The following is a 19,046-nucleotide window of genomic DNA, read 5'->3' on the forward strand; positions in this document are numbered from 1 at the left end:
TATATTCTGCAAGCAGGATATATTTTAATGCAACATGTCACAAAATGGAAATTTCATGTACAGATTAATCAGCCATATATAAAAAAATAAACAAATACATAGGCAAACATCTCAATCGCACCTTCTGATACATTCATTGTCCTAATATATGATAAGTTTTATAAAGCAGAGTCACAACTCACATGTGCTGGTAATAAATATGTTACAGTGGGCAAACAATGGAAGGGGTGAGGCCCCACCAGACATTATAACTCCAACATCTCTATGTTAAAAAGCATTTCTAGGCAATATCTAGCCTCTGAAAAAAATATGCAAGATCCACCGATAAATCTGGCAAAAGTCCCTAACATTTTGTGCATACTTGTGCACTTACCAGAATGTAGAGCCACCTTGTAGCTGTCGAAGGTAATTGCTGCTCCCAAAATGTTTTATCAGAAGGCAAGTTGAGAGGAATCCTAGAGGCAGATGTCCATGGAAAGAGCCGCTCACTGCAGCAGGAATGTTGGATGCTTCAAATTCGCAGAGTTTCCTGTCCAACGTCCACTCACGTCCCGAACGCTCCCAAACGCTCAAAAGCCTCACACCGGGCAAGCCCTCACCGGGTAGATCTCTGGCTCCCAGGTAAAGCCAAATCCTGAGCATGCTAGTGCTAGGATCACAGAGAGAGAGAGAGAGAGAGAGAGAGAGAGGGTTCAAGACCTGCTGTCTTGATAAAGGTCTGAAACGGCTAGTGCCTAAGAGTGTCTGACTTTCAGTTATGACTGATTGTGAGAGGGGAAGATGAAGTTTTTCTGCACCCAGCATGCCTTGCAATATACTTATGCAAATGAGGTGAGAGCCGGACCAATCCCACGCTACTCTGCTTAATGCTCCCTATCTGCATAAAAAGAACACTTTCACTACAGAGCAGAGTGGCGCAGCGGAAGCGTGCTGGGCCCATAACCCAGAGGTCGATGGATCGAAACCATTCTCTGCTAATTTTGCTTGATTTTCCTTCCAAGGACCAAGCTGTCTTTTCCACGCTGACAGCAAGGAAAAGCACAAGCTTGTGCCAGCTATGTGAGAAAAGACTTCTCAAATATCTGTGTCTGCTTAAATACAAGAGAGGGATCGTCAAAGGATCCACCCTGTACTTTGAAAGTAAAGACACACAATAATAAGCATAAATGACTGGTGGGACCTTCAAACACTTTTATGGGCAGGCTTTGAATTTCATTCTTCCCTTTTTGTTCTGCTCTTATCTATCTCCTGGGCAATTAATTGAATGTTCTGCATTTCTCTTCCCTGTTTTGCTTCCCATGCTGCCTCTATATATTCTTATCTATTATTTGTAATGCAGCTTTCCATTCTTCTCTTCTGCACAGCTTTGTCCTTGGTTTCAATCCCAGTTCCTTACCCTCTGCAAAAAACTTTCTATTGCTTTTCATGTTGGTATCTAAACCAAATGCACCATTCAAGCTGGTGCAAGATAGTCATTGAACTCAGGGTCCTAATGTTTAGAACCGAGAGCACACAGATCAGAGGGCGTTGGTGGTATAGTGGTGAGCATAGCTGCCTTCCAAGCAGTTGACCCGGGTTCGATTCCCGGCCAACGCAGTACAAATACTAATATATTCTGCAAGCAGGATATATTTTAATGCAACATGTCACAAAATGGAAATATAATGAGCAGATTAATCAGCCGTTATATAAAAAATAAACAAATATGTAGGCAAGCATCTCAATCGCCCCTTCTGCTATATTCATTGTCCTAATATATGATAAGTTTCATAAAGCAGAGTCACCACTCACATGTGCTGATAAAAAATATTTACAGTGGGCAGACAATGAAAGGGCTGAGGCCCGACCACACATTATAACTCCAGCATCTCTATGTTAAAAAGCATTTCATAGGCAATATCTAGCCTCTGAAAACAATATGCAAGATCCATCGATAAATCTGGCAAAAGTCGCCAACATTTTGTGCATACTTGTGCCCTCACCTGAATGTAGCGCCACCTTGTAGACGTCGGAGGTAACTGCAGCTCAAAAAATGTTTCATCAGAGGGCAAGTTTAGAGGAATCCAAAAGGCAGATGTCCATGGAAAGATCCTCCGACTGCAGCAGGAAGGTTGGATGCTTCAAATTTACACAGTTTCCAGTCCAACGTCCTCTCATGTACCGAACGCTCCCAAACGCTCAAAAGCCTTACACCGGGCAAGCCCTCACCGGGTAGATCTCTGGCTCCCAGGTAAAGCCAAATCCTGAGCATGCTAGCACTAGGATCACAGAGAGAGAGACAGAGAGCGTCGGAGAGCTGCTGTCTTGATAAAGGCCTGAAACGGCTAGTGCCTAAGAGGGTCTGGACTTTCAGTTATGACTGATTGTGAGAGGGGAAGATGAAGATTTTCTGCACCCAGCATGCCTTGCGATATAATTAGGCAAATGAGGTGAGAGCCCGACCAATCCCACTTCACTCCTATGAATGCCTCCTCATCTGCATAAAGAGAACACTTTCACAAACGAGCAGAGTGGCGCAGCGGAAGCGTGCTGGGCCCATAACCCAGAGGTCGATGGATCGAAACCATCCTCTGCTAATTTTGCTTGATTTTCCTTCCAAGGACCAAGCTGTCATTTCCACACTGCCAGAAAGGAAAAGCGCAAGCTTGTGCCAGCTATGTGAAAAAAGACTTCTCAACTATCTATGTCTGTGTAATACAAGAGTGTTCGTGAAAGGATCAACCCTGTACTTTGAAAGCAAAGACACACAACTATAACCATAAATGACTGGTGGGAGCTTCACACAACTTTCTGGGCATGCTTTGAATTTCATTCTTCCCTTTTTTTCTGCTCTTATCTATCTCCTGGGCATTTCATGGAATGTTCTCTCTTTCTCTTCCCTGCTTTGCTTCCCATGCTGCCTATATATGCTGATTTCTACTATTTGTACTGTTGCTTTTCATTTCTTCTCTTCTGCACAACTTTGTCCTTGGTTTCAATCCCCAGTTCCTTACCCTCTGCAAAAAACGTTCTACTACTTCTCATGTTGGTATCTAAACCAAATGCACCATTGAAGCTGTTGCAAGATAGTCATTGATTTCGGCAACGTAATATTTAGAACCGCGAGCACACACATTGGAGGGCGTTGGTGGTATAGTGGTGAGCATAGCTGCTTCCCAAGCAGTTGACCCGGGTTCGATTCCCGGCCAACGCAGTGAAAATGCTAATATATTCTGCAAGCAGGATATATTTTAATGCAACATGTCACAAAATGGAAATTTCATGTACAGATTAATCAGCCATATATAAAAAAATAAACAAATACATAGGCAAACATCTCAATCGCACCTTCTGATACATTCATTGTCCTAATATATGATAAGTTTTATAAAGCAGAGTCACAACTCACATGTGCTGGTAATAAATATGTTACAGTGGGCAAACAATGGAAGGGGTGAGGCCCCACCAGACATTATAACTCCAACATCTCTATGTTAAAAAGCATTTCTAGGCAATATCTAGCCTCTGAAAAAAATATGCAAGATCCACCGATAAATCTGGCAAAAGTCCCTAACATTTTGTGCATACTTGTGCACTTACCAGAATGTAGAGCCACCTTGTAGCTGTCGAAGGTAATTGCTGCTCCCAAAATGTTTTATCAGAAGGCAAGTTGAGAGGAATCCTAGAGGCAGATGTCCATGGAAAGAGCCGCTCACTGCAGCAGGAATGTTGGATGCTTCAAATTCGCAGAGTTTCCTGTCCAACGTCCACTCACGTCCCGAACGCTCCCAAACGCTCAAAAGCCTCACACCGGGCAAGCCCTCACCGGGTAGATCTCTGGCTCCCAGGTAAAGCCAAATCCTGAGCATGCTAGTGCTAGGATCACAGAGAGAGAGAGAGAGAGAGAGAGAGAGAGAGGGTTCAAGACCTGCTGTCTTGATAAAGGTCTGAAACGGCTAGTGCCTAAGAGTGTCTGACTTTCAGTTATGACTGATTGTGAGAGGGGAAGATGAAGTTTTTCTGCACCCAGCATGCCTTGCAATATACTTATGCAAATGAGGTGAGAGCCGGACCAATCCCACGCTACTCTGCTTAATGCTCCCTATCTGCATAAAAAGAACACTTTCACTACAGAGCAGAGTGGCGCAGCGGAAGCGTGCTGGGCCCATAACCCAGAGGTCGATGGATCGAAACCATTCTCTGCTAATTTTGCTTGATTTTCCTTCCAAGGACCAAGCTGTCTTTTCCACGCTGACAGCAAGGAAAAGCACAAGCTTGTGCCAGCTATGTGAGAAAAGACTTCTCAAATATCTGTGTCTGCTTAAATACAAGAGAGGGATCGTCAAAGGATCCACCCTGTACTTTGAAAGTAAAGACACACAATAATAAGCATAAATGACTGGTGGGACCTTCAAACACTTTTATGGGCAGGCTTTGAATTTCATTCTTCCCTTTTTGTTCTGCTCTTATCTATCTCCTGGGCAATTAATTGAATGTTCTGCATTTCTCTTCCCTGTTTTGCTTCCCATGCTGCCTCTATATATTCTTATCTATTATTTGTAATGCAGCTTTCCATTCTTCTCTTCTGCACAGCTTTGTCCTTGGTTTCAATCCCAGTTCCTTACCCTCTGCAAAAAACTTTCTATTGCTTTTCATGTTGGTATCTAAACCAAATGCACCATTCAAGCTGGTGCAAGATAGTCATTGAACTCAGGGTCCTAATGTTTAGAACCGAGAGCACACAGATCAGAGGGCGTTGGTGGTATAGTGGTGAGCATAGCTGCCTTCCAAGCAGTTGACCCGGGTTCGATTCCCGGCCAACGCAGTACAAATACTAATATATTCTGCAAGCAGGATATATTTTAATGCAACATGTCACAAAATGGAAATATAATGAACAGATTAATCAGCCGTTATATAAAAAATAAACAAATATGTAGGCAAGCATCTCAATCGCCCCTTCTGCTATATTCATTGTCCTAATATATGATAAGTTTCATAAAGCAGAGTCACCACTCACATGTGCTGATAAAAAATATTTACAGTGGGCAGACAATGAAAGGGCTGAGGCCCGACCACACATTATAACTCCAGCATCTCTATGTTAAAAAGCATTTCCTAGGCAATATCTAGCCTCTGAAAACAATATGCAAGATCCATCGATAAATCTGGCAAAAGTCGCCAACATTTTGTGCATACTTGTGCCCTCACCTGAATGTAGCGCCACCTTGTAGACGTCGGAGGTAACTGCAGCTCAAAAAATGTTTCATCAGAGGGCAAGTTTAGAGGAATCCAAAAGGCAGATGTCCATGGAAAGATCCTCCGACTGCAGCAGGAAGGTTGGATGCTTCAAATTTACACAGTTTCCAGTCCAACGTCCTCTCATGTACCGAACGCTCCCAAACGCTCAAAAGCCTTACACCGGGCAAGCCCTCACCGGGTAGATCTCTGGCTCCCAGGTAAAGCCAAATCCTGAGCATGCTAGCACTAGGATCACAGAGAGAGAGACAGAGAGCGTCGGAGAGCTGCTGTCTTGATAAAGGCCTGAAACGGCTAGTGCCTAAGAGGGTCTGGACTTTCAGTTATGACTGATTGTGAGAGGGGAAGATGAAGATTTTCTGCACCCAGCATGCCTTGCGATATAATTAGGCAAATGAGGTGAGAGCCCGACCAATCCCACTTCACTCCTATGAATGCCTCCTCATCTGCATAAAGAGAACACTTTCACAAACGAGCAGAGTGGCGCAGCGGAAGCGTGCTGGGCCCATAACCCAGAGGTCGATGGATCGAAACCATCCTCTGCTAATTTTGCTTGATTTTCCTTCCAAGGACCAAGCTGTCATTTCCACACTGCCAGAAAGGAAAAGCGCAAGCTTGTGCCAGCTATGTGAAAAAAGACTTCTCAACTATCTATGTCTGTGTAATACAAGAGTGTTCGTGAAAGGATCAACCCTGTACTTTGAAAGCAAAGACACACAACTATAACCATAAATGACTGGTGGGAGCTTCACACAACTTTCTGGGCATGCTTTGAATTTCATTCTTCCCTTTTTTTCTGCTCTTATCTATCTCCTGGGCATTTCATGGAATGTTCTCTCTTTCTCTTCCCTGCTTTGCTTCCCATGCTGCCTATATATGCTGATTTCTACTATTTGTACTGTTGCTTTTCATTTCTTCTCTTCTGCACAACTTTGTCCTTGGTTTCAATCCCCAGTTCCTTACCCTCTGCAAAAAACGTTCTACTACTTCTCATGTTGGTATCTAAACCAAATGCACCATTGAAGCTGTTGCAAGATAGTCATTGATTTCGGCAACGTAATATTTAGAACCGAGAGCACACACATCGGAGGGCGTTGGTGGTATAGTGGTGAGCATAGCTGCTTCCCAAGCAGTTGACCCGGGTTCGATTCCCGGCCAACGCAGTGAAAATGCTAATATATTCTGCAAGCAGGATATATTTTAATGCAACATGTCACAAAATGGAAATTTCATGTACAGATTAATCAGCCATATATAAAAAAATAAACAAATACATAGGCAAACATCTCAATCGCACCTTCTGATACATTCATTGTCCTAATATATGATAAGTTTTATAAAGCAGAGTCACAACTCACATGTGCTGGTAATAAATATGTTACAGTGGGCAAACAATGGAAGGGGTGAGGCCCCACCAGACATTATAACTCCAACATCTCTATGTTAAAAAGCATTTCTAGGCAATATCTAGCCTCTGAAAAAAATATGCAAGATCCACCGATAAATCTGGCAAAAGTCCCTAACATTTTGTGCATACTTGTGCACTTACCAGAATGTAGAGCCACCTTGTAGCTGTCGAAGGTAATTGCTGCTCCCAAAATGTTTTATCAGAAGGCAAGTTGAGAGGAATCCTAGAGGCAGATGTCCATGGAAAGAGCCGCTCACTGCAGCAGGAATGTTGGATGCTTCAAATTCGCAGAGTTTCCTGTCCAACGTCCACTCACGTCCCGAACGCTCCCAAACGCTCAAAAGCCTCACACCGGGCAAGCCCTCACCGGGTAGATCTCTGGCTCCCAGGTAAAGCCAAATCCTGAGCATGCTAGTGCTAGGATCACAGAGAGAGAGAGAGAGAGAGAGAGAGAGAGGGTTCAAGACCTGCTGTCTTGATAAAGGTCTGAAACGGCTAGTGCCTAAGAGTGTCTGACTTTCAGTTATGACTGATTGTGAGAGGGGAAGATGAAGTTTTTCTGCACCCAGCATGCCTTGCAATATACTTATGCAAATGAGGTGAGAGCCGGACCAATCCCACGCTACTCTGCTTAATGCTCCCTATCTGCATAAAAAGAACACTTTCACTACAGAGCAGAGTGGCGCAGCGGAAGCGTGCTGGGCCCATAACCCAGAGGTCGATGGATCGAAACCATTCTCTGCTAATTTTGCTTGATTTTCCTTCCAAGGACCAAGCTGTCTTTTCCACGCTGACAGCAAGGAAAAGCACAAGCTTGTGCCAGCTATGTGAGAAAAGACTTCTCAAATATCTGTGTCTGCTTAAATACAAGAGAGGGATCGTCAAAGGATCCACCCTGTACTTTGAAAGTAAAGACACACAATAATAAGCATAAATGACTGGTGGGACCTTCAAACACTTTTATGGGCAGGCTTTGAATTTCATTCTTCCCTTTTTGTTCTGCTCTTATCTATCTCCTGGGCAATTAATTGAATGTTCTGCATTTCTCTTCCCTGTTTTGCTTCCCATGCTGCCTCTATATATTCTTATCTATTATTTGTAATGCAGCTTTCCATTCTTCTCTTCTGCACAGCTTTGTCCTTGGTTTCAATCCCAGTTCCTTACCCTCTGCAAAAAACTTTCTATTGCTTTTCATGTTGGTATCTAAACCAAATGCACCATTCAAGCTGGTGCAAGATAGTCATTGAACTCAGGGTCCTAATGTTTAGAACCGAGAGCACACAGATCAGAGGGCGTTGGTGGTATAGTGGTGAGCATAGCTGCCTTCCAAGCAGTTGACCCGGGTTCGATTCCCGGCCAACGCAGTACAAATACTAATATATTCTGCAAGCAGGATATATTTTAATGCAACATGTCACAAAATGGAAATATAATGAGCAGATTAATCAGCCGTTATATAAAAAATAAACAAATATGTAGGCAAGCATCTCAATCGCCCCTTCTGCTATATTCATTGTCCTAATATATGATAAGTTTCATAAAGCAGAGTCACCACTCACATGTGCTGATAAAAAATATTTACAGTGGGCAGACAATGAAAGGGCTGAGGCCCGACCACACATTATAACTCCAGCATCTCTATGTTAAAAAGCATTTCATAGGCAATATCTAGCCTCTGAAAACAATATGCAAGATCCATCGATAAATCTGGCAAAAGTCGCCAACATTTTGTGCATACTTGTGCCCTCACCTGAATGTAGCGCCACCTTGTAGACGTCGGAGGTAACTGCAGCTCAAAAAATGTTTCATCAGAGGGCAAGTTTAGAGGAATCCAAAAGGCAGATGTCCATGGAAAGATCCTCCGACTGCAGCAGGAAGGTTGGATGCTTCAAATTTACACAGTTTCCAGTCCAACGTCCTCTCATGTACCGAACGCTCCCAAACGCTCAAAAGCCTTACACCGGGCAAGCCCTCACCGGGTAGATCTCTGGCTCCCAGGTAAAGCCAAATCCTGAGCATGCTAGCACTAGGATCACAGAGAGAGAGACAGAGAGCGTCGGAGAGCTGCTGTCTTGATAAAGGCCTGAAACGGCTAGTGCCTAAGAGGGTCTGGACTTTCAGTTATGACTGATTGTGAGAGGGGAAGATGAAGATTTTCTGCACCCAGCATGCCTTGCGATATAATTAGGCAAATGAGGTGAGAGCCCGACCAATCCCACTTCACTCCTATGAATGCCTCCTCATCTGCATAAAGAGAACACTTTCACAAACGAGCAGAGTGGCGCAGCGGAAGCGTGCTGGGCCCATAACCCAGAGGTCGATGGATCGAAACCATCCTCTGCTAATTTTGCTTGATTTTCCTTCCAAGGACCAAGCTGTCATTTCCACACTGCCAGAAAGGAAAAGCGCAAGCTTGTGCCAGCTATGTGAAAAAAGACTTCTCAACTATCTATGTCTGTGTAATACAAGAGTGTTCGTGAAAGGATCAACCCTGTACTTTGAAAGCAAAGACACACAACTATAACCATAAATGACTGGTGGGAGCTTCACACAACTTTCTGGGCATGCTTTGAATTTCATTCTTCCCTTTTTTTCTGCTCTTATCTATCTCCTGGGCATTTCATGGAATGTTCTCTCTTTCTCTTCCCTGCTTTGCTTCCCATGCTGCCTATATATGCTGATTTCTACTATTTGTACTGTTGCTTTTCATTTCTTCTCTTCTGCACAACTTTGTCCTTGGTTTCAATCCCCAGTTCCTTACCCTCTGCAAAAAACGTTCTACTACTTCTCATGTTGGTATCTAAACCAAATGCACCATTGAAGCTGTTGCAAGATAGTCATTGATTTCGGCAACGTAATATTTAGAACCGCGAGCACACACATTGGAGGGCGTTGGTGGTATAGTGGTGAGCATAGCTGCTTCCCAAGCAGTTGACCCGGGTTCGATTCCCGGCCAACGCAGTGAAAATGCTAATATATTCTGCAAGCAGGATATATTTTAATGCAACATGTCACAAAATGGAAATTTCATGTACAGATTAATCAGCCATATATAAAAAAATAAACAAATACATAGGCAAACATCTCAATCGCACCTTCTGATACATTCATTGTCCTAATATATGATAAGTTTTATAAAGCAGAGTCACAACTCACATGTGCTGGTAATAAATATGTTACAGTGGGCAAACAATGGAAGGGGTGAGGCCCCACCAGACATTATAACTCCAACATCTCTATGTTAAAAAGCATTTCTAGGCAATATCTAGCCTCTGAAAAAAATATGCAAGATCCACCGATAAATCTGGCAAAAGTCCCTAACATTTTGTGCATACTTGTGCACTTACCAGAATGTAGAGCCACCTTGTAGCTGTCGAAGGTAATTGCTGCTCCCAAAATGTTTTATCAGAAGGCAAGTTGAGAGGAATCCTAGAGGCAGATGTCCATGGAAAGAGCCGCTCACTGCAGCAGGAATGTTGGATGCTTCAAATTCGCAGAGTTTCCTGTCCAACGTCCACTCACGTCCCGAACGCTCCCAAACGCTCAAAAGCCTCACACCGGGCAAGCCCTCACCGGGTAGATCTCTGGCTCCCAGGTAAAGCCAAATCCTGAGCATGCTAGTGCTAGGATCACAGAGAGAGAGAGAGAGAGAGAGAGAGAGAGGGTTCAAGACCTGCTGTCTTGATAAAGGTCTGAAACGGCTAGTGCCTAAGAGTGTCTGACTTTCAGTTATGACTGATTGTGAGAGGGGAAGATGAAGTTTTTCTGCACCCAGCATGCCTTGCAATATACTTATGCAAATGAGGTGAGAGCCGGACCAATCCCACGCTACTCTGCTTAATGCTCCCTATCTGCATAAAAAGAACACTTTCACTACAGAGCAGAGTGGCGCAGCGGAAGCGTGCTGGGCCCATAACCCAGAGGTCGATGTATCGAAACCATTCTCTGCTAATTTTGCTTGATTTTCCTTCCAAGGACCAAGCTGTCTTTTCCACGCTGACAGCAAGGAAAAGCACAAGCTTGTGCCAGCTATGTGAGAAAAGACTTCTCAAATATCTGTGTCTGCTTAAATACAAGAGAGGGATCGTCAAAGGATCCACCCTGTACTTTGAAAGTAAAGACACACAATAATAAGCATAAATGACTGGTGGGACCTTCAAACACTTTTATGGGCAGGCTTTGAATTTCATTCTTCCCTTTTTGTTCTGCTCTTATCTATCTCCTGGGCAATTAATTGAATGTTCTGCATTTCTCTTCCCTGTTTTGCTTCCCATGCTGCCTCTATATATTCTTATCTATTATTTGTAATGCAGCTTTCCATTCTTCTCTTCTGCACAGCTTTGTCCTTGGTTTCAATCCCAGTTCCTTACCCTCTGCAAAAAACTTTCTATTGCTTTTCATGTTGGTATCTAAACCAAATGCACCATTCAAGCTGGTGCAAGATAGTCATTGAACTCAGGGTCCTAATGTTTAGAACCGAGAGCACACAGATCAGAGGGCGTTGGTGGTATAGTGGTGAGCATAGCTGCCTTCCAAGCAGTTGACCCGGGTTCGATTCCCGGCCAACGCAGTACAAATACTAATATATTCTGCAAGCAGGATATATTTTAATGCAACATGTCACAAAATGGAAATATAATGAACAGATTAATCAGCCGTTATATAAAAAATAAACAAATATGTAGGCAAGCATCTCAATCGCCCCTTCTGCTATATTCATTGTCCTAATATATGATAAGTTTCATAAAGCAGAGTCACCACTCACATGTGCTGATAAAAAATATTTACAGTGGGCAGACAATGAAAGGGCTGAGGCCCGACCACACATTATAACTCCAGCATCTCTATGTTAAAAAGCATTTCCTAGGCAATATCTAGCCTCTGAAAACAATATGCAAGATCCATCGATAAATCTGGCAAAAGTCGCCAACATTTTGTGCATACTTGTGCCCTCACCTGAATGTAGCGCCACCTTGTAGACGTCGGAGGTAACTGCAGCTCAAAAAATGTTTCATCAGAGGGCAAGTTTAGAGGAATCCAAAAGGCAGATGTCCATGGAAAGATCCTCCGACTGCAGCAGGAAGGTTGGATGCTTCAAATTTACACAGTTTCCAGTCCAACGTCCTCTCATGTACCGAACGCTCCCAAACGCTCAAAAGCCTTACACCGGGCAAGCCCTCACCGGGTAGATCTCTGGCTCCCAGGTAAAGCCAAATCCTGAGCATGCTAGCACTAGGATCACAGAGAGAGAGACAGAGAGCGTCGGAGAGCTGCTGTCTTGATAAAGGCCTGAAACGGCTAGTGCCTAAGAGGGTCTGGACTTTCAGTTATGACTGATTGTGAGAGGGGAAGATGAAGATTTTCTGCACCCAGCATGCCTTGCGATATAATTAGGCAAATGAGGTGAGAGCCCGACCAATCCCACTTCACTCCTATGAATGCCTCCTCATCTGCATAAAGAGAACACTTTCACAAACGAGCAGAGTGGCGCAGCGGAAGCGTGCTGGGCCCATAACCCAGAGGTCGATGGATCGAAACCATCCTCTGCTAATTTTGCTTGATTTTCCTTCCAAGGACCAAGCTGTCATTTCCACACTGCCAGAAAGGAAAAGCGCAAGCTTGTGCCAGCTATGTGAAAAAAGACTTCTCAACTATCTATGTCTGTGTAATACAAGAGTGTTCGTGAAAGGATCAACCCTGTACTTTGAAAGCAAAGACACACAACTATAACCATAAATGACTGGTGGGAGCTTCACACAACTTTCTGGGCATGCTTTGAATTTCATTCTTCCCTTTTTTTCTGCTCTTATCTATCTCCTGGGCATTTCATGGAATGTTCTCTCTTTCTCTTCCCTGCTTTGCTTCCCATGCTGCCTATATATGCTGATTTCTACTATTTGTACTGTTGCTTTTCATTTCTTCTCTTCTGCACAACTTTGTCCTTGGTTTCAATCCCCAGTTCCTTACCCTCTGCAAAAAACGTTCTACTACTTCTCATGTTGGTATCTAAACCAAATGCACCATTGAAGCTGTTGCAAGATAGTCATTGATTTCGGCAACGTAATATTTAGAACCGAGAGCACACACATCGGAGGGCGTTGGTGGTATAGTGGTGAGCATAGCTGCTTCCCAAGCAGTTGACCCGGGTTCGATTCCCGGCCAACGCAGTGAAAATGCTAATATATTCTGCAAGCAGGATATATTTTAATGCAACATGTCACAAAATGGAAATTTCATGTACAGATTAATCAGCCATATATAAAAAAATAAACAAATACATAGGCAAACATCTCAATCGCACCTTCTGATACATTCATTGTCCTAATATATGATAAGTTTTATAAAGCAGAGTCACAACTCACATGTGCTGGTAATAAATATGTTACAGTGGGCAAACAATGGAAGGGGTGAGGCCCCACCAGACATTATAACTCCAACATCTCTATGTTAAAAAGCATTTCTAGGCAATATCTAGCCTCTGAAAAAAATATGCAAGATCCACCGATAAATCTGGCAAAAGTCCCTAACATTTTGTGCATACTTGTGCACTTACCAGAATGTAGAGCCACCTTGTAGCTGTCGAAGGTAATTGCTGCTCCCAAAATGTTTTATCAGAAGGCAAGTTGAGAGGAATCCTAGAGGCAGATGTCCATGGAAAGAGCCGCTCACTGCAGCAGGAATGTTGGATGCTTCAAATTCGCAGAGTTTCCTGTCCAACGTCCACAACGCTCCCAAACGCTCCCAAACGCTCAAAAGCCTCACACCGGGCAAGCCCTCACCGGGTAGATCTCTGGCTCCCAGGTAAAGCCAAATCCTGAGCATGCTAGTGCTAGGATCACAGAGAGAGAGAGAGAGAGGGTTCAAGACCTGCTGTCTTGATAAAGGTCTGAAACGGCTAGTGCCTAAGAGTGTCTGACTTTCAGTTATGACTGATTGTGAGAGGGGAAGATGAAGTTTTTCTGCACCCAGCATGCCTTGCAATATACTTATGCAAATGAGGTGAGAGCCGGACCAATCCCACGCTACTCTGCTTAATGCTCTCTATCTGCATAAAAAGAACACTTTCACAACAGAGCAGAGTGGCGCAGCGGAAGCGTGCTGGGCCCATAACCCAGAAGTCGATGGATCGAAACCATCCTCTGCTAATTTTGCTTGATTTTCCTTCCAAGGACCAAGCTGTCTTTTCCACGCTGACAGCAAGGAAAAGCACAAGCTTGTGCCAGCTATGTGAGAAAAGACTTCTCAAATATCTGTGTCTGCTGAAATACAAGAGAGGGATCGTCAAAGGATCCACCCTGTACTTTGAAAGTAAAGACACACAATAATAAGCATAAATGACTGGTGGGACCTTCAAACACTTTTATGGGCAGGCTTTGAATTTCATTCTTCCCTTTTTGTTCTGCTCTTATCTATCTCCTGGGCAATTAATTGAATGTTCTGTATTTCTCTTCCCTGTTTTGCTTCCCATGCTGCCTCTATATATTCTTATCTATTATTTGTAATGCAGCTTTCCATTCTTCTCTTCTGCACAGCTTTGTCCTTGGTTTCAATCCCAGTTCCTTACCCTCTGCAAAAAACTTTCTATTGCTTTTCATGTTGGTATCTAAACCAAATGCACCATTCAAGCTGGTGCAAGATAGTCATTGAACTCAGGGTCCTAATGTTTAGAACCGAGAGCACACAGATCAGAGGGCGTTGGTGGTATAGTGGTGAGCATAGCTGCCTTCCAAGCAGTTGACCCGGGTTCGATTCCCGGCCAACGCAGTACAAATACTAATATATTCTGCAAGCAGGATATATTTTAATGCAACATGTCACAAAATGGAAATATAAGGAACAGATTAATCAGCCGTTATATAAAAAATAAACAAATATGTAGGCAAGCATCTCAATCGCCCCTTCTGCTATATTCATTGTCCTAATATATGATAAGTTTCATAAAGCAGAGTCACCACTCACATGTGCTGATAAAAAATATTTACAGTGGGCAGACAATGAAAGGGCTGAGGCCCGACCACACATTATAACTCCAGCATCTCTATGTTAAAAAGCATTTCCTAGGCAATATCTAGCCTCTGAAAACAATATGCAAGATCCATCGATAAATCTGGCAAAAGTCGCCAACATTTTGTGCATACTTGTGCCCTCACCTGAATGTAGCGCCACCTTGTAGACGTCGGAGGTAACTGCAGCTCAAAAAATGTTTCATCAGAGGGCAAGTTTAGAGGAATCCAAAAGGCAGATGTCCATGGAAAGATCCTCCGACTGCAGCAGGAAGGTTGGATGCTTCAAATTTACACAGTTTCCAGTCCAACGTCCTCTCATGTACCGAACGCTCCCAAACGCTCAAAAGCCTTACACCGGGCAAGCCCTCACCGGGTAGATCTCTGGCTCCCAGGTAAAGCCAAATCCTGAGCATGCTAGCACTAGGATCACAGAGAGAGAGACAGAGAGCGTCGGAGAGCTGCTGTCTTGATAAAGGCCTGAAACGGCTAGTGCCTAAGAGGGTCTGGACTTTCAGTTATGACTGATTGTGAGAGGGGAAGATGAAGATTTTCTGCACCCAGCATGCCTTGCGATATAATTAGGCAAATGAGGTGGGAGCCCGACCAATCCCACTTCACTCCTATGAATGCCTCCTCATCTGCATAAAGAGAACACTTTCACAAACGAGCAGAGTGGCGCAGCGGAAGCGTGCTGGGCCCATAACCCAGAGGTCGATGGATCGAAACCATCCTCTGCTAATTTTGCTTGATTTTCCTTCCAAGGATAAAGCTGTCATTTCCACACTGCCAGAAAGGAAAAGCGCAAGCTTGTGCCAGCTATGTGAAAAAAGACTTCTCAACTATCTATGTCTGTGTAATACAAGAGTGTTCGTGAAAGGATCAACCCTGTACTTTGAAAGCAAAGACACACAACTATAACCATAAATGACTGGTGGGAGCTTCACACAACTTTCTGGGCATGCTTTGAATTTCATTCTTCCCTTTTTTTCTGCTCTTATCTATCTCCTGGGCATTTCATGGAATGTTCTCTCTTTCTCTTCCCTGCTTTGCTTCCCATGCTGCCTATATATGCTGATTTCTACTATTTGTACTGTTGCTTTTCATTTCTTCTCTTCTGCACAACTTTGTCCTTGGTTTCAATCCCCAGTTCCTTACCCTCTGCAAAAAACGTTCTACTACTTCTCATGTTGGTATCTAAACCAAATGCACCATTGAAGCTGTTGCAAGATAGTCATTGATTTCGGCAACGTAATATTTAGAACCGAGAGCACACACATCAGAGGGTGTTGGTGGTATAGTGGTGAGCATAGCTGCTTCCCAAGCAGTTGACCCGGGTTCGATTCCCGGCCAACGCAGTGAAAATGCTTATATATTCTGCAAGCAGGATATATTTTAATGCAACATGTCACAAAATGGAAATTTCATGTACAGATTAATCAGCCATATATAAAAAAATAAACAAATACATAGGCAAACATCTCAATCGCACCTTCTGATACATTCATTGTCCTAATATATGATAAGTTTTATAAAGCAGAGTCACAACTCACATGTGCTGGTAATAAATATGTTACAGTGGGCAAACAATGGAAGGGGTGAGGCCCCACCAGACATTATAACTCCAACATCTCTATGTTAAAAAGCATTTCTAGGCAATATCTAGCCTCTGAAAAAAATATGCAAGATCCACCGATAAATCTGGCAAAAGTCCCTAACATTTTGTGCATACTTGTGCACTTACCAGAATGTAGAGCCACCTTGTAGCTGTCGAAGGTAATTGCTGCTCCCAAAATGTTTTATCAGAAGGCAAGTTGAGAGGAATCCTAGAGGCAGATGTCCATGGAAAGAGCCGCTCACTGCAGCAGGAATGTTGGATGCTTCAAATTCGCAGAGTTTCCTGTCCAACGTCCACTCACGTCCCGAACGCTCCCAAACGCTCAAAAGCCTCACACCGGGCAAGCCCTCACCGGGTAGATCTCTGGCTCCCAGGTAAAGCCAAATCCTGAGCATGCTAGTGCTAGGATCACAGAGAGAGAGAGAGAGAGAGAGAGAGAGGGTTCAAGACCTGCTGTCTTGATAAAGGTCTGAAACGGCTAGTGCCTAAGAGTGTCTGACTTTCAGTTATGACTGATTGTGAGAGGGGAAGATGAAGTTTTTCTGCACCCAGCATGCCTTGCAATATACTTATGCAAATGAGGTGAGAGCCGGACCAATCCCACGCTACTCTGCTTAATGCTCCCTATCTGCATAAAAAGAACACTTTCACTGCAGAGCAGAGTGGCGCAGCGGAAGCGTGCTGGGCCCATAACCCAGAGGTCGATGGATCGAAACCATTCTCTGCTAATTTTGCTTGATTTTCCTTCCAAGGACCAAGCTGTCTTTTCCACGCTGACAGCAAGGAAAAGCACAAGCTTGTGCCAGCTATGTGAGAAAAGACTTCACAAATATCTGTGTCTGCTGAAATACAAGAGAGGGATCGTCAAAGGATCCACCCTGTACTTTGAAAGTAAAGACACACAATAATAAGCATAAATGACTGGTGGGACCTTCAAACACTTTTATGGGCAGGCTTTGAATTTCATTCTTCCCTTTTTGTTCTGCTCTTATCTATCTCCTGGGCAATTAATTGAATGTTCTGCATTTCTCTTCCCTGTTTTGCTTCCCATGCTGCCTCTATATATTCTTATCTATTATTTGTAATGCAGCTTTCCATTCTTCTCTTCTGCACAGCTTTGTCCTTGGTTTCAATCCCAGTTCCTTACCCTCTGCAAAAAACTTTCTATTACTTTTCATGTTGGTATCTAAACCAAATGCACCATTCAAGCTGGTGCAAGATAGTCATTGAACTCAGGGTCCTAATGTTTAGAACCGAGAGCACACAGATCAGAGGGCGTTGGTGGTATAGTGGTGAGCATAGCTGCCTTCCAAGCAGTTGACCCGGGTTCGATTCCCGGCCAACGCAGTACAAATACTAATATATTCTGCAAGCAGGATATATTTTAATGCAACATGTCACAAAATGGAAATATAATGAACAGATTAATCAGCCGTTATATAAAAAATAAACAAATATGTAGGCAAGCATCTCAATCGCCCCTTCTGCTATATTCATTGTCCTAATATATGATAAGTTTCATAAAGCAGAGTCACCACTCACATGTGCTGATAAAAAATATTTACAGTGGGCAGACAATGAAAGGGCTGAGGCCCGACCACACATTATAACTCCAGCATCTCTATGTTAAAAAGCATTTCCTAGGCAATATCTAGCCTCTGAAAACAATATGCAAGATCCATCGATAAATCTGGCAAAAGTCGCCAACATTTTGTGCATACTTGTGCCCTCACCTGAATGTAGCGCCACCTTGTAGACGTCGGAGGTAACTGCAGCTCAAAAAATGTTTCATCAGAGGGCAAGTTTAGAGGAATCCAAAAGGCAGATGTCCATGGAAAGATCCTCCGACTGCAGCAGGAAGGTTGGATGCTTCAAATTTACACAGTTTCCAGTCCAACGTCCTCTCATGTACCGAACGCTCCCAAACGCTCAAAAGCCTTACACCGGGCAAGCCCTCACCGGGTAGATCTCTGGCTCCCAGGTAAAGCCAAATCCTGAGCATGCTAGCACTAGGATCACAGAGAGAGAGACAGAGAGCGTCGGAGAGCTGCTGTCTTGATAAAGGCCTGAAACGGCTAGTGCCTAAGAGGGTCTGGACTTTCAGTTATGACTGATTGTGAGAGGGGAAGATGAAGATTTTCTGCACCCAGCATGCCTTGCGATATAATTAGGCAAATGAGGTGAGAGCCCGACCAATCCCACTTCACTCCTATGAATGCCTCCTCATCTGCATAAAGAGAACACTTTCACAAACGAGCAGAGTGGTGCAGCGGAAGCGTGCTGGGCCCATAACCCAGAGGTCGATGGATCGAAACCATCCTCTGCTAATTTTGCTTGATTTTCCTTCCAAGGACCAAGCTGTCATTACCACACTGCCAGAAAGGAAAAGCGCAAGCTTGTGCCAGCTATGTGAAAAAAGACTTCTCAACTATCTATGTCTGTGTAATACAAGAGTGTTCGTGAAAGGATCAACCCTGTACTTTGAAAGCAAAGACACACAACTATAACCATAAATGACTGGTGGGAGCTTCACACAACTTTCTGGGCATGCTTTGAATTTCATTCTTCCCTTTTTTTCTGCTCTTATCTATCTCCTGGGCATTTCATGGAATGTTCTCTCTTTCTCTTCCCTGCTTTGCTTCCCATGCTGCCTATATATGCTGATTTCTACTATTTGTACTGTTGCTTTTCATTTCTTCTCTTCTGCACAACTTTGTCCTTGGTTTCAATCCCCAGTTCCTTACCCTCTGCAAAAAACGTTCTACTACTTCTCATGTTG

The 19,046-nt window shown here is 43.6% G+C and overlaps 11 non-coding genes across 11 annotated transcripts; all 11 read left to right on the top strand.

The window, feature by feature from the left end:
- Positions 1-1,524: 1,524 nt before the first annotated feature.
- TRNAG-UCC (transfer RNA glycine (anticodon UCC)) lies at positions 1,525-1,596 on the top strand. The gene has a single exon. It is a non-coding gene; the product is annotated as a tRNA-Gly (tRNA).
- Positions 1,597-3,121: 1,525 nt separating this feature from the next.
- TRNAG-CCC (transfer RNA glycine (anticodon CCC)) lies at positions 3,122-3,193 on the top strand. The gene has a single exon. It is a non-coding gene; the product is annotated as a tRNA-Gly (tRNA).
- A 1,539-nt stretch (positions 3,194-4,732) lies between these two features.
- TRNAG-UCC (transfer RNA glycine (anticodon UCC)) lies at positions 4,733-4,804 on the top strand. Its single transcript has one exon. It is a non-coding gene; the product is annotated as a tRNA-Gly (tRNA).
- Positions 4,805-6,329: 1,525 nt separating this feature from the next.
- On the top strand, positions 6,330-6,401 carry TRNAG-CCC (transfer RNA glycine (anticodon CCC)). The gene has a single exon. It is a non-coding gene; the product is annotated as a tRNA-Gly (tRNA).
- A 1,537-nt stretch (positions 6,402-7,938) lies between these two features.
- TRNAG-UCC (transfer RNA glycine (anticodon UCC)) lies at positions 7,939-8,010 on the top strand. The gene has a single exon. It is a non-coding gene; the product is annotated as a tRNA-Gly (tRNA).
- A 1,525-nt stretch (positions 8,011-9,535) lies between these two features.
- Positions 9,536-9,607, top strand: TRNAG-CCC (transfer RNA glycine (anticodon CCC)). The gene has a single exon. It is a non-coding gene; the product is annotated as a tRNA-Gly (tRNA).
- A 1,537-nt stretch (positions 9,608-11,144) lies between these two features.
- On the top strand, positions 11,145-11,216 carry TRNAG-UCC (transfer RNA glycine (anticodon UCC)). The gene has a single exon. It is a non-coding gene; the product is annotated as a tRNA-Gly (tRNA).
- A 1,525-nt stretch (positions 11,217-12,741) lies between these two features.
- Positions 12,742-12,813, top strand: TRNAG-CCC (transfer RNA glycine (anticodon CCC)). Its single transcript has one exon. It is a non-coding gene; the product is annotated as a tRNA-Gly (tRNA).
- A 1,525-nt stretch (positions 12,814-14,338) lies between these two features.
- Positions 14,339-14,410, top strand: TRNAG-UCC (transfer RNA glycine (anticodon UCC)). The gene has a single exon. It is a non-coding gene; the product is annotated as a tRNA-Gly (tRNA).
- Positions 14,411-15,935: 1,525 nt separating this feature from the next.
- TRNAG-CCC (transfer RNA glycine (anticodon CCC)) lies at positions 15,936-16,007 on the top strand. Its single transcript has one exon. It is a non-coding gene; the product is annotated as a tRNA-Gly (tRNA).
- Positions 16,008-17,542: 1,535 nt separating this feature from the next.
- TRNAG-UCC (transfer RNA glycine (anticodon UCC)) lies at positions 17,543-17,614 on the top strand. The gene has a single exon. It is a non-coding gene; the product is annotated as a tRNA-Gly (tRNA).
- Positions 17,615-19,046: the final 1,432 nt, after the last annotated feature.

The sequence above is a fragment of the Lissotriton vulgaris genome, chromosome 2_1 (assembly GCF_964263255.1).
Source record: "Lissotriton vulgaris chromosome 2_1, aLisVul1.2, whole genome shotgun sequence".
Lineage (NCBI taxonomy): Eukaryota > Metazoa > Chordata > Amphibia > Caudata > Salamandridae > Lissotriton > Lissotriton vulgaris.